The sequence below is a fragment of the Pristis pectinata genome, chromosome 3 (genome assembly GCF_009764475.1).
Source record: "Pristis pectinata isolate sPriPec2 chromosome 3, sPriPec2.1.pri, whole genome shotgun sequence".
Lineage (NCBI taxonomy): Eukaryota > Metazoa > Chordata > Chondrichthyes > Rhinopristiformes > Pristidae > Pristis > Pristis pectinata.
The window spans coordinates 91,690,820-91,703,696 of record NC_067407.1 but is presented as its reverse complement, the minus strand read 5'-3'; positions in this window follow the sequence as shown (position 1 = coordinate 91,703,696).

The following is a 12,877-nucleotide window of genomic DNA, read 5'->3' as shown; positions in this document are numbered from 1 at the left end:
AAGTCTCTCTACAGGGGAAATTTCATTTTATGTTTGATGTTAATTATTAATTGCATTTGAAACAAAACAAATGGTCGTAATATTGGGGATGCATTGTGCTTCTTAATCAGAAAATTAATTTGCTTTTCCTATCTTCAAAAAGAAAATGTGTTTCTTTTCTGGCAGGAGTTTCCACTTAGATTTCCTGCAAAAGGCTTTATCACTGGGGAAAGCTACCAAGAGATCTAATTTGAACGCTCATGAAATTGGTCCACAGAATTATACTGTTCTCATACCCAGTCTCCCATCACATAGTTTCTTGGCAAGGTAAAATAAATGTTTTCAAATGTTTTGTGGTTGTTAAAGTAGTGGATACCTTGCATATTATTATATAACCTCTTAATTTTTAAACACTTTCCATTTGCAGCAATGCACATGATACAAAAACTATTGTTTAATTTGTCTTTCAGTTACACAGGCTGATCAGTTGTGATTGCCGTGTAATAAATCAGTGGGGTCCAAAATGTACTTGTCAGGTATTGGATATACTGCTTGTCAGGATTGTTTGAAGACTGAGGGCATTTCAGAGGCAGAAAGGTTACATTAAACTATGTGATTAGTCATATTTATGTAACTGAACAAATTTTCAGATGAAGTATCATTACTGTCATATGTGATATGCCTTCACTGCCACTGGAGCGGTATCCCTGCATCAATTCATATGTCATTTTTCAAGACAATATCTCAAGCTGATTGCATGAAATGTTGAATTTCACTTTGAGGTACTCGTCAGGAAACCAATAATGCCAGGCCAGGACAACCTTAATGATCATTGTATTGAGCAATAATGGGCTTTATGGAAAATAATTCATACACCCTTTAAATGAGGTGACAGTAGCCACTACAAGCAACAATATTGTAATATTATAATGAACAATTATCCTTGAATTCCTAGCAATGATACCTAGTGCAATCCTTGCAATTACTGGCCTATAACAGAACATACAGTTTCAAAATTTTAAATCAGGGCTGTAGGTTACATAAAGAATTATATGGTCAACTGTTGCATGAGCAAGAGAAAAATGAGCAGAAAAAGAGCCACATTAGATTTTGAAGAATTCAAGATTAAAACCTCAGGTAATGTCAGAATATGTGTGGCTGTAGATTCCACTCCGGGGTCAATTGAGCTTACTGTGGAATAAGAATGCGAAAATGTCAGTACCGATGATAATGGCCCTCTCTTTCTGGCAGAATGTCCTTTGTCAGAAGAAAAAAACTTCAGACACCAGACAACATTTGAAGGGAGTGATTAGTTTTCAGACAGAGGTATAACATTATATGCTCCTCTAGCCCTCTTAATTTATTTTTTGCTGTTCCCACAGAAATATTTTGGTTATGTTTTGTGCAATTTTGTTGGAAAAGTGTTTGTGTCTGTGAAGTTACATAGACAGCTAGTTATGTGGCTACATGGTGTAGATCTGGCATAGTTGCTGTAATTCAGTTTTTAACAATATTATTTTCTAATGTACAACACAGCTATCCAATGCAAGTGATGATCAGACTTTCAAGAGAGAGAAGTATATCTCTGTGAAGATTTATCAGGTTAAATATATCTGGGAAAGATAACCAACATTTTATGCATCATTCTTGCTGTGTGAGTCAGCAACAGACTATTAATTGATAATGACTATTAAGATTAGATATCTGCATGTGAATGGTGGGAATACAACAGCATCAGGCAGAAAGGGTGCCACTGAAGTGTTTGTGAAGGAGTAGTCATTCAAAGATAGTATTGTATGGTGTAATTATGACTATTTATTGAATGGGATATTAATAGTATTTCCTTTCATCAAAGCACTAGGGGAAGAATAAACCTACTTCAGAATACAAGGACAAGAGGAGGCAGTTTACCTTCTAGGATTTTGTTCTACCATTCAATGAGATCAAGATTGGCTTGCATCTTAAATCTAGGCATGCAAAATTCTATTAATCCTAGGTGCCCAAAGAATGATCCAGTTGATTAAAAACAGAATTGATGTTTCTATGTTAAATCATCTTACATGGAATCACAAAGGATTACATAGGATCTTCTTCTTCCTCTTATTTTTCTTCTTAGGCAGCCTCTAAGGGTTGAGAATAATTTGCATCTGCTCCACACCTGTGGGTTTTGAGGTTGCTGATGAGGTCAAGGTGGTACCCACAGATTCTGCCAAATGTATGGCAAAGGATGTTTGACAGCACAGATAGTTTCAGGAGATGGAAACTCTTTTGGCTGTTTACTCTAGGCTTCCGTGTGTTCCTGATACATAGACCCAAGGTTGTCAATATTTCATTCTAAATGACTTTTCTCCATGTAGGATATGGACCAAAGGTTCCTCGGGGTTGGTGAGGATGTCACTCTTTCTCAAGGAGGATTTGAGAACATCCTTAACTTGTTTCCTCTATCCATAGGATAATCTCTTCCCAAGGCAAAACAGAATCGAGTTTCAGGAGGCTGATGTTGGGCATGCAAAATAATTGTCTGCCCTACTGTCTGAGTGCAAATACGGCCTCAATGCTAGGGGTGCTTGACCAGTAGAGGATGCTGACATTGGTTTGCTTATCCTACCAGTGGATTTGGAGGACTTTGCTGAAGCCTTCTACTGTGCTTAGAAGTTCCTGCAATGGGTAGTGCACAGAAGGTCTGGGATAATTGTCACTAGGTTTGAGGTTTTGACCTTCAAACTCTGTCTTCCTCAGAGGCGAAAGGCTGTTCTAGAATACTGAGGACAACAGTAAATGTCATTATCCAAGTCTATCTTTGCTGAGATTTGGGATTGACGTAGGAAGCACGGCAAAGGAAGATTCAGGCCAACCAGTCCATACCAGCATTTATGTTGAACTCAAGACTCTTCCAGTCTTTCCTTCTCTAATTTTGATAACAAAACCCTTCTCATATGCTTGTCCACCTCCGCTAATATCTCTCTACATAATTTGCATCAGCTACTCCTTGCAGTAGTGAGTTTCACATTCTCACCATTCACTGGATAATGATGTCTTTTCTGAGTTCCTGACTGGATTTCTTGGTGACTATTTTATTCATCACCTCTGGTTATGCTGTTCCCCACAGATGGAAACGGCCTCTCCGCATCCACTTTATCAAACCCTCTCATAACTTTAAATACCTCCATTTAGTCACTACATATCCTTCTTTTCTCTTGGAATACTTATCTACATATAATGCTCAATATATTTTTGCAAACTTCCCATTGTTTAACTGAATGTGTTGTAAAGCTCTCTCTGGGTAGAGATTGTAGTATTTCACTTGGGGTGTGCTGTGGGGTAGAACTTCAGCCTGTAACTTTGAATATGCCACTCTCCGAAACTCTGGGATACTTTAACTGGGAGGAGAGGCATCCAGGAAAAGCATCTATGCATAAATTTGACAGACAAAGGTAATACTGCTAATATGACCTGAAGAAATTATGGTGTTTCTCCTTAGAGGAGAAAAGGTTTTAATGTTGGTGTTCAAAATTATGGAGAGATTTGATAAAGTAAAGAAGGGGCAGCTACTTTCAATGGCAGGAGAGTTGGGAACTACAGGGGCAAATACAAAGTAAGTGGAAAAAGAATCAGGGTGAGATGAAGATTTTCTTAAAGTGTGAGTCATTATACACTGTTGAGAGGAGGTGAATTCAACAATAATTGTCACAAAAGAATAAATAATTAAAAGAAAGAATATTACTGGTCAAGGGAAAGTGCAAGGTGGGGTTGATTGTGAAGCTTTTTCAGAGAATCAGCAAAATATAGTAGGTTAAAAGTGGTTTCCTTGGTTCTACAAAACTGGCAGTATGCTGAGGTCACTTAGGAACACCCAACCTTGAGTCCAAGTGATGCTCCAGAAGTCCGAGATCATAAATGGAAGCTCCCAGGGAACAGGACAGAGATCCGCTAGATCTAGGTTTCACGGTGATTTCCAAACACAGTCCTGGTGTTATGTCAACACAGTGCCTAAGAGTTATACATTCTCTAACTTTGCTTGTTGAAGATTATGTCTGCGTTACATGCAAATCTCAAATATTAAAATCTGAAATTACATGGGATTACTTGGAATATACAGCACAGGACCATCCATCCCAACTATTCTATGCTGGTGTTTATATTACATAGGGGTTTCCTCCTTGTTCATTGACCTCACTCCCGTCTCTCAGCATATTGCCTATACTTTCATGCAGTTTCCTTTGGAAAATTTCTGAACTTTTTTGTTTCAGCGACTTCCTGTGATACCCAGTTCCCCACATTCTAACCCTAATTGAAGAATGCACTAATTATACACAAATACTAACACCTGTCAAGATAATTAATTTAGATTAAGTACAGGCTCAACAACAAATTAATCATTTTTACCTGCTGATACCCAACAGTGGTTCAGATTTGGCATAGATCTATCCGTAGACATTTAAAATCCAGGATGGTGGAACTTAATCCACTGAGTCTTGGGAACAGTTGATATTTTTTATCCTAATCATTGAATTGTTATCTTTTCTTCTCTTCATCAGATATAATGAAGATGACACCAACTTCTACATCAGCAAGGGCAAAAGGTAATGAGGAAAATGTTCAGCTCTCCACTTGGTGTCATATTCAGCCTTGACTAGAGAAACCACATCATCTTCACATCTACCGATAGTCGGTCAAAACCATAGTCCAATAACTGGCTGATATTCACCTTCAATGTGATACCCATGCAGCATGTTGTAATACTGCCCCAACACTTTTATAAGTGAAACTAACTTTATGATAGCCTATAAAAAAAGCAGACCTAATGTCTCGCATGTCAGCTCATCTTGTTGCCCTCAAACATGTCTCTAAAAAAGAAAGCTTATTTCCAGTATTTCTAGGTCATCAATCGACAACCTGACAATTATGAGAGACAAATAAAAATGCCAGTATAGCATAATTGCCCAGAATCTGTGGTGGTAATGGGAGTGAAAATGTCAGCATTGGCTGTCATTACTGTGTAAAGCTGACAGCAATTTCTGCACTGAGCACGTGCAGAGTTGAACTTGGAATCTGGTGTCAGTGATAATCTGGTCCTCCACGGGATGCAGTGTTGCAGACTTTGAAGGTGCAATCAGCAGAGCATCAGTGATTTAAAGTGAACTTCAGTTACCTCAGCACTACTTTTGCGGAAAAACAAAGAAAAAATGAACACCTGTTCAACTACAATTTAATTGTGCTTCAAGGTATAATTACTGCTGAACACTCTCTCTAGTCATGGAAAACCAGCTTTATATATGCGAGTATCATTCCCAGAAAAAAAACCTGCAATTTTATTTTGAATTAAAATTCCTTTCTGAGTGTTGTTTTAGGATATTGCAGTTTCTTCTTAAATCAATGTTATAAATCATACTGTTAGTATTTCATGTTTTATATCATGATTTAAATGTGAATTATATTCCCTAATGTTTAGACCATAGACCATAAGACCATAAGACAAAGGAGCAGAATTAGGCCATTCAGCCCACTGAGTTTGCTCAGATAAATATCTGATTTATTTTTCCCTCTCATCCCCATTCTCCTGCCTTGTCCCTGTAACTTTTGACGCCTTACTAATCAAGAACCTATTAACCTCCACTGTAAATACACCCAATAACTTTGCCACCACAGCCGTCTGGGGCAATGTATTCCACAGATTCACCACCCTCTGGCTAAAGAAATTCCTTCACATCTCTGTTCTAATCTGACACTCTTCTATTCTGAGGATGTGTCCTCTGATCCTGGACTGTCCCACTACTGGAAACATCCTCTCCACATCCACTCTATTCAGGCCTTTCACTGTTCGGTAGGTTTCAATGAGATGCCCCTTCATCTTTTTAAACTCCAGCGAGTACAGGCCCAGAGCCATCAAACGCTCCTCATATGTTAACCCTTTCATTCCCTTGATCATTGCAGTAAACCTCCTCTGAACAATCTCCAATGCCAGGACGTCCTTCCTTAGATATGGGGCCCAAAACTGCTCACAATACTCCAAACGTGGTCTGACCAATGCCTTATAAAACCTCAGCATTATACCCTTGCTTTTATATTCTAGTCGTCTCAAGATGAATGCTAACATGCATTTGCCTTCCTTACTACTGACTCAACCTGCAAGTTAACCTTTAGGGAATCCTGCACTAGGACTCCCAAGTCCCTTTGCACCTCCGATTTCTGAATTTGCTGCCCATTTAGAAAATAGTCTACGCTTTTATTCTTTATACCAAGGTGCATGTCCATGCACTTCCCTATGCTGTATTCTATCTGCCTCTTCTTTGCCCATTCTCCCAACCTGCCCAAGCCCTTCTGCAGACTCCCTGCTTCCTCAACACTACCTGCACCTCCAACTATCTTTGTATCGTCTGCAAACTTGGCCACAAAGCCATTAATTCTGTCATCCAGATCATTAACATATTACATGAAAAGTAGCGGACCCAACACCGACCCCTGTGGAACACCACTAGTCACCGACAGCCAACCAGAAAAGGTCCCCTTTATTTCCACTCTTTGCCTTCTGCCAGTCAGCCAATCTTCTATCCATGCTAGTACCTTTCCTGTAATACCATGGGCTCCTATCTTGTTTAGCAGCCTCATGTGCATCACCTTGTCAAAGGCCTTCTGAAAATCCAAGTAAACAACATCCACTGACTCTCTTTTGTCTATCCTGCTTGTTACTTCCTCAAAGAATTCCAACAGATTTGTCAGGCAAGATCTCCCCTTAAGGAAACCATGCTGACTTTGGCCTACTTTATCATGTGCTTCCAAGAACCCCAAAACCTCATCCTTAATAATGGATTTTAACTTCTTACCAACCACTGAAGTCAGGCTAACTGGCCTATAATTTCCTGTCTTTTGCCTCCCTCCCTTCTTTAAGAGTGGAGTGACATTTGCGATTTTCCAGTCCTCTGGAACCATTCCTGAATCTAGGGATTCTTGAAAGATCACTACTAATGCCTCCACAATCTCTTCAGCTTTCAGAGACCTGGGGTGCAGTCCATCCAGTTCAGGTGACTTATCCAACTTCAGACCTTTCAGCTTCCCAGACACCTTCTCCTTCATAATAGTGACTACACTCACTTCTGCTCCCTGACTCTCTCGAATTTCTGGCATGTTGCTGGTGTCCTCCACAGTGAAGACTGATGTAAAATACTTATTCAGTTCATCTGCCATGTCTTTGTTCCCCATTACTACCGCTTCAGCATCATTTTCCAGTGGTCCAATGTCCACTCTTGTCTCTCTTTTACTCTTTATATATCTGACAAAACTTTTGGTATCCTCTTTTATATTATTGGCTAGCTTACCTTCATATTTCATCTTTTTTCCCCTTATTTCTTTTTTAATTGCCCTCTGTTGATTTTAAAAAGCTTCCCAATCATCTAGCTTCCCTCTAATTTTTGCAATATTGTATGCCCTCTCTTTTGCTTTTATGCTGTCTTTGACTTCCCGTGTCAGCCACAGTTGCCCCATCCTCCCTTTAGAATGTTTCTTCTTCTTCTTTACTACCTTTACTACCTCTTTACTATTTCTTTACTGCCTGCTTTGCTCTCTGTGAAGTCTCTTCAGTCTGATTGCTGATTCACCCATCAGTTTCCTGCTTTGTCACTGGACTACGTGGATCTCAAAAAGCTGGCACCAAATTTAAAGTGATATTAAAATAGAGGAAATCTACACCAAAGCTTTGTGAGTGGATCTCCCAAGGACAGCAGAAAGGTCTTTGTCATGGATGGCAAGATCATGCCCATTGTTTCCTCAGTGCAGGGGAAAGGGCATGAAGAAGGGAATTACTTGAATGAGTCTCTTTGTAGAGCTGACACTGGCACAATGAACTGAATGGACTTCTAAATCCAAATCGCAGAGTAACCATGGGACTAATGTTTGATGCTGTTTATTGTTATTATAATATTGTACCCAGAAAGCCTTTGTGACTCCACTTTGAAAGCAGTTTATTAATTGTGATGCTCCTTTTGGCCCTCAGAGGATGTGAAAGCCGTTATTCTTCTGCAAATATATATGAGATACACAGATTTAAATACACTTTCAATTTAAGGTTCATAATAAAGATAGCCTTAAATGTAGCTAAATATTAACTGTTTTATGTATATATTTGCCTGTGTTTATAATTTTTTTTAAATAGTGCCACTAAGGAGTTAATGGCACTGTTCTAAACAGGTACCAACTTCAAATTGCTCCCAATAAAATAAAGAAGCAGCCGTCAGATGGTGCAGGTCAAGGGACTCGATTAGCTTCAACAAATGTTATCTCAGAGTGGGTAATACTGGTTATATTATTTCTACTATTAATATTATTTAATCTTCATTGGTGTCACCAGCACTAGCTGCTTGAAAGAAAAAACTGACAAGTGAATACAAAATCCATGAAGGTCAGAACTCTTTATATAATCATTTGAAGGGCTCTTCATTGTGATACTTGCCCTTTGACAGGAATAGCAAGTGCTTGTGAATGAAGAGTATGGAATGGAATGCTTTTCACTGTTTGAAAACTGTATAAAATATGTTTGTACAACGACATATCCAGTGACTGTAAAGTCACCTCTGGTGCACGTAAACCCACTCTCCATGTTGGCTCTGTCAAGATAATCCACTACTACAATTTTTTTTTATGATGATACACTATTTCATATTTCTGTAAGCTCCTGGGAAACCATTCTGAAAATACTGCTTTCAAGGGTGTTCACAATGGACGGTTGTACTGTGACATACTTGTATCAGCCAAAAATAAAAAAAACTATCAGATTTATAAAAAGCAGTGAAAACAATGTTTCTTGATCTATCAGGTCAAGCAATGAGCTATGATCTATCAGGTCATACCTTCTTTATATTCATATAGGACAATGCTATGTTTTTGTGAAATGCTGTGATTATTTCGTCATTCAAATAAATCTGTGCTGGTTTCTGTATCAGCCATCCCCTGTGCACAGTTCTTATCTCTCCAGTAAGCCTGTGCTCCCTGATAGACTCTAACATGAAACCAGTGACAGAGTGGGAGGTCAGATGCTCTGGATCTGATTTCTAGGTGGTATCAGCTTTCCCTGTTCGGCCAAAAATGTGTGGAAGTCTGAAATTAAACTGGGCCAAAAACTAGGCAGTGATCCCCTATGGCACCACCAGACGTCAGTCAGCTTGACTTGGCCCAATGTGTTCTAGATTTTAACAATTTCCCGTGTGGAGGTTTTTCTTCTCATTTCCCTTTCAGTCCTTATGCCAATTATTTTCAATCTGTGGCCCCTGGTTACAAACCCGCAATCCAGCAGGAGCAGCATCTCCCAAATTGTCCTCATTGTTTTAAATACCTTAATTACTTTAGAGTCAGAGATCAGCCAGTCTGGACAGATGAAAAGAAATTTCTGCACCTAGATAATAGTTCATCTTTGGGATTTTTGCCATTAAGAGGGTTGTGGAGGATTGGGCATAATCGATAGATTTTTAGATATGAAGGGGATTAGCAGATGTGGAAGAAAGTGGCGCTGAGGTGAAAGATTAAATGCCAGAGGGCATAGCTTTAAGGAGAGAGGGGGAAAGTTTAAAGGAGATTTACGAGCAAGTTTTCTTACACAGAGAATGGTAGCTGCCTGCAACATGCTGCCAAAGGAGGTGGTGGAAGCAGATACGACAATAACATTTAAAACGCATTTGTACAGACACATTAACAGGCAGGGAATAGAGGGGTACGGATCTTGTGAAGGCTGATGAGATTACTTGGATTGGCATCATGGTTGGCACAGACAACGTGGGTTGAAGGGCTTGTTCCTGTGCTATATTGTTCTATGTTCTATCAGCTGTGATCTTCCTGAGAGCTGGAACAAGTGTGTGGCTAAGTAACTTATTCCTGCTTCTATTTCTTATATCCTTATATCTCCCCTTAACTTGTTTGGCCTTAAGGAGAACAATTGCATCTTTTCCAAGCTCCGCATATCACTGAACTCCTTTATACCTGGTATAGTCCTGGTGTCATCCTCTTTACACTCTCCAGCACCTTCTTAAAGTATAACCACAATTGTCCACAATGCTCCAGCGGAGCATTAACCAGTGATTTGTAAAGCCTTAGCATGTCAATTGTGCTTAACACTGCAAATCCATGTTTCCCCCAAAATTTCAATATCCTCTACTCTGGACTCTTGCTATCAGCCCCTTCTCTGAGTTCCCATGTTGCCTGGTTCTGCCTCCCAGACCCTGGGCCACCATAATTCTTTCCATCATCCTGCCCGCTCCTCAACTGAAGGTTGCAAGATGACAGCCAGCATGGCTCTCACCCATGGCAAGACACAGACACAACAAATGCCATCAGGTCCCACCATTATATCTGGGGAAATCTCAGCAAAATCCATTCTTTTGAGTTCCCTGATCAATAACTAATCCTCCTGTTCTCTCCCTGCCACAAGGTTAAGGTAAAGTTCAAAGAACCTGGACTCAGTTTAAAATCATCTTTGCATTTGATTGAACAGATCACATTTGCTTAAATCCAAAATGTGAGGGGTCTGTGATGTAAAATTGGTATAAAGATCCCCAGTGTGAATGCTGAACTGTAACAATGACAAAATACTTGTACATTTAGTGCTTTTATGGGTCCTCTGATGTTGCTCAAGGTAAGAACTCTCTTATGAAAATCAAAACAAAAACTGCAGATACTGCAAATTTGAAACAAAAAAACAGAAAATGCTGGAAACACTCAGCAGGTCAGGCAGCATCTGTGGAAAGAGAAACAGAGTTAATATTTCATGTCAAAGACACTTTGTCAAAACGCTCTTTTCCTTGAACCTCCATTTAAACTTCCTACTGAGTTGCAAGGTGTAAAAAAATGTAGGAACATTAGGAACAGCAGTGGGGCTTACAGTATCAGTCAATTCTCAAATCCAATTAGAATAAGATTCCTTTTACGCACCTTTACTATCTATCTTGCAATGCCCTTACCCAATGGTATCTAACAGTATAAAAGCAAAATATCCCAGGTACTGGAAATCTGAAGTAATAAAATACAGCAGATCTGACAGCCTTTAATGGAAGGAAACAGAATTAGCTTTTCAGAGCAATGAACTCTCACCTGAACTGCCAAAAGTCCAAAAGATAACTGGTCTTAAAGTAATACAAAGACAGAGAAAGGGAGGAAGGGGACAATGGAAGAATCAAGGAATGTCAGTGACAAGGTGGGTGTGTTAAATGACAGAAAGGATTGTGGTAAAGGTAATGGGACGAGAAAAGATAGAAATAAAATAGGTATAGAGGAGGTAACTAACCAAAGCAGAGCTGTGACCAACAGCTGCTGAGGGGAAAAATTGTAAACAATGGTTATGATCTGAAATTGCTGAGGTTGATTTTGAGTGCAGGAGACTTTAATTTTATTAATTGTAACATGAAGTATTGTTCCTGATGTTATGTTAGGCTTTAAGTTTCCCTATCAGTCCAGAGAGATCTAATTGACCCCCAGCTGACTCAGCCTTTTGGGGTGAGAGTTTCAACTTTCCACTACCCTTTGTGTTCAAAAGCATTTTCTGAATTCACTCCTGGTGACCTTCCTCTAATTTTAACATTGCTCCCTCTTGTTACAGATTCTCCCGTCTCAGGGAATAGTTTGCCTGCACTCCAGCAACTGCATTTAACATTTTAACATCTTGATCAGATCATCCCTTAATCTTCCACACTCAAGGGAATGCAAGCCATGGAACCAGCTTTATAATTTAACCCTCTTAGACCTGGTCTCAGCCCGGTGAATGTGCTGCTTCCACAGGAAGGCTACTATAACTTCCCTCAGATGTACTTATCAATACTGAATACAATTGCATCTGATGGTAATTGGCCAAAGGTCTGTTTCTAATTGCCTTTTGTATTGACTGGATTTTGAGAATTTAAGTACTCGGATTTCCAAATCTCTTCTCTCATGCACATCCTACAGGGTCTCACTTTTTGGAAAATACTCTTGACTTATCATGTTTGGGCCAAAATGAATAGTTTCACTCATGCATTCCCTTGCATCTGCCACAGTTTTATCCACTTGCTTTCATTTCCATCCTAATTTTGTGTCAATTTTGCAGTGCAACTATCTATTCCCTCATCCAAGTTACTAATAAAAGTGGGTAAAAAGTGATAAACTCCAGGACAGAACTTAGAGTACCACTTGTCAAATTCCATCAATCCGAGGACTTGCCCTTTATCCCCAAACGCTGCATTTTACTTTGGAAGCTTCTATGTCTTTAAAGGTCTAAAGTCTAATTGGGTGATTTCTTCAATGTTGAAACAAGCTGGAGATTTTGAGGCAAGTGTTCTGCCGCTGGAGAGCATATTTGCACATTCCAATGGTGTGTTATTGCTTTTTTTTCCAAGTGTCTCATGCAAGTTTGCATTTACTGGGCTGTGGGCAAACTGCACATGTGTGCATGACTCCAGCAAAAAATATTTCATAGATATATAATGTAGTTCTTGAATAAGGGATTTTATTTATGTTCTTTTATACATCCATTAATACTTCATTCTTACAGCACTCAATCAACATGTAAGTACAGGAACTGAATCAATAAATATAACGTAAGTGCACACTAAATAACAGCCCATTTCCATTGTCTCGCACTGCCAAATGTAACCTACAAGCTGATAAATGACTCTTATGAACCAGGCTAACATGCCTATGTATTACTGAAGTTTGTTGAACTGTTCAAGAAGTTGTCTTCTATGATACCATCTGCACTCCAAATTGAATATAAAAGATCCCATGCTACCATTTTGAAGAAGAACTGGGGTGTTGCCCCTCAGTCAGTGACCTTCCCAATATCCATCCTTCAAAGAACAGTGCAATAAACAAACATCTGTTACCTGCACAAACTGGCTGCCTTGTTTCATTACAGGTGTGATTGAACCGGATAAATACTTCATTG